This window comes from Vigna unguiculata, unplaced genomic scaffold (assembly GCF_037176805.1).
Source record: "Vigna unguiculata cultivar grain cowpea cultivar isolate G323 ecotype 2 unplaced genomic scaffold, ASM3717680v1 ptg000497l, whole genome shotgun sequence".
Taxonomy (NCBI): Eukaryota; Viridiplantae; Streptophyta; class Magnoliopsida; order Fabales; family Fabaceae; genus Vigna; species Vigna unguiculata.
Window position 1 is genome coordinate 12,501 of NW_028197127.1, and position 2,500 is coordinate 15,000.

The window sequence follows — 2,500 nt, forward strand, 5'->3', positions numbered from 1 at the left end:
GAGTCCATAGTATTCGGAGTTCTCGCGTGGCCTCCCATTGATTCAAACAACCCAAAAGTCCATCTTCTTCGCAGTTCAACATCGCCTCCCTCGTTTCCAACAGGCCCAAAGGTCGTCTTCTTCGCAGATCCACGAAGAGCTCATCACGATTTGCCACATTCCATTTCCCACGGGTTGTCAACAACACTTTCTCACACTTCCCGCAATCGAGTACGTGCATGACATGCCAAAGCACATCTTATTTGCCTTCCATCGCACTCAAGACGACGGGTTGTGGAAGAACGATATTGTTCACAACAAGTTCAAGGACAACGTCTCAATCAAGGGACACAACCGAATTATGTTGACTGGGTCGCTAAAGTAAACCCGAGTTCATATAATGCACCGCATCCAAAAGAACTAGCCACAACACGTGCATCACTGAGATGTTTCACTAGATGGAACACGTGCGTGACATTAGGATCCTCCAACACCTCTTCGTGATGGAAAGATAGAATTCGAAGCAACCACAGAAGTACCGTCTAGTGGGTAGGCAACACAGGGACTGATCAACCAATATCACCCAAGGCAACGGGTGAAAATGGAAGAGATGCATGCTTGACCGTTCGATACGCAAGGCATGGAGCCAGCCAGCAAGTGCATCTCGATTACAACTCACACACCCTCACGTTCGCAAGACACCACACCACAAGACGGTCCACCCCCCACCTACCATGGGCAAGCAAGCAAATGGAAACATCAAGTGACGCAGGGTCAAGCATCGCTAGGCATGAAAATAACTTTCCACAATATCCGAGGGACTAGCTGCCGAGCTAACCAACGATCAGTGACGACCGTGTGTTGGTATTAATAAAGCTCAACAACTATGAAGAGGCTAGTTGTGCCATGATAAACATGCTAACGCACGCACCACGTGAGGGGGGAGGCCTCATCAAGCTCCCTTTAAAACCTGCCAGTGTGGAGCTGGCCGGCTCAAGGAGCACTCCCCCCCTATAAGAGGTTAATATGCAAAAGGCAAAATTGTACAAGTAGATACACTTTTTTTGAGCAGACATAAGTCCATATCTCGGGCTATACTTCGAATTTTGATGCGATTTTTTGCAGTAATTCGTAGAATAATGGTATCTCCTTGCTCACCAAATTTCATAATTTTTCTCGAAGGGGAACTATTTTTTTTATTTTTTTTACTTACCGGGTATGTGTAAAATCGGGAAAAATAGAAAAGCACATGTAGACTTCGAATTTCGACCTCATTTTTTCCAGTCCACCACTAAACAATATCAGGAACCTCCCCACAAAATTTCATTCAGTTTGGCCAAGGTCTTAAATTTGACAAATTTTGGCACCAACCTATCTAGTCGCGGTGCACCGACCAACTTGGCCAAGTGCAAAATGCATCCAATTCAAAACTTTTGTGCACCAACGCTTTTACAGTACTCATTTGGGGGCATTTGGAGGCCTTTCCAACCCTCACATCTCAAAAACCACGAATTTCATTTTTTCACAAATCTCCCCACCAAGCCATCTAGCTATGCCGTGGTGCACCGCCAACCTTGGCCATGTGCAAAACCCTCCGAACTCAAAACTTTCGTGCACCAAGAATTTCATGGTATTCATTTGGGGGCATTTGGAGGCCATTCCAACCCTCACATCTCAAAAACCACGAATTTCATTTTTTCACAAAACTCCCCACCAAGCCATTTAGCTATGCCGCGGTGCACCGCCAACCTTGGCCATGTGCAAAACCCTCCGAACTCAAAACTTTCGTGCACCAAGAATTTCATGGTATTCATTTGGGGACATTTGGAGGCCATTCCAACCCTCACATCTCAAAAACCACGAATTTCATTTTTTCACAAAACTCCACACAAGCCATCTAGCTATGCCGCGGTGCACCGACCAACTTGGCCATGTGCAAAACCCTCCGAACTCAAAACTTTCGTGCACCAAGAATTTCATGGTATTCATTTGGGGACATTTGGAGGCCATTCCAACCCTCACATCTCAAAAACCACGAATTTCATTTTTTCACAAAACTCCACACAAGCCATCTAGCTATGCCGCGGTGCACCGACCAACTTGGCCATGTGCAAAACCCTCCAAACTCAAAACTTTCGTGCACCAAGAATTTCATGGTATTCATTTGGGGACATTTGGAGGCCATTCCAACCCTCACATCTCAAAAACCACGAATTTCATTTTTTCACAAAACTCCACACAAGCCATCTAGCTATGCCGCGGTGCACCGACCAACTTGGCCATGTGCAAAACCCTCCGAACTCAAAACTTTCGTGCACCAAGAATTTCATGGTATTCATTTGGGGACATTTGGAGGCCATTCCAACCCTCACACCTCAAAAACCACGAATTTCATTTTTTCACAAAACTCCACACAAGCCATCTAGCTATGCCGCGGTGCACCGACCAACTTGGCCATGTGCAAAACCCTCCGAACTCAAAACTTTCGTGCACCAAGAATTTCATGGTATTCATTTGGGGA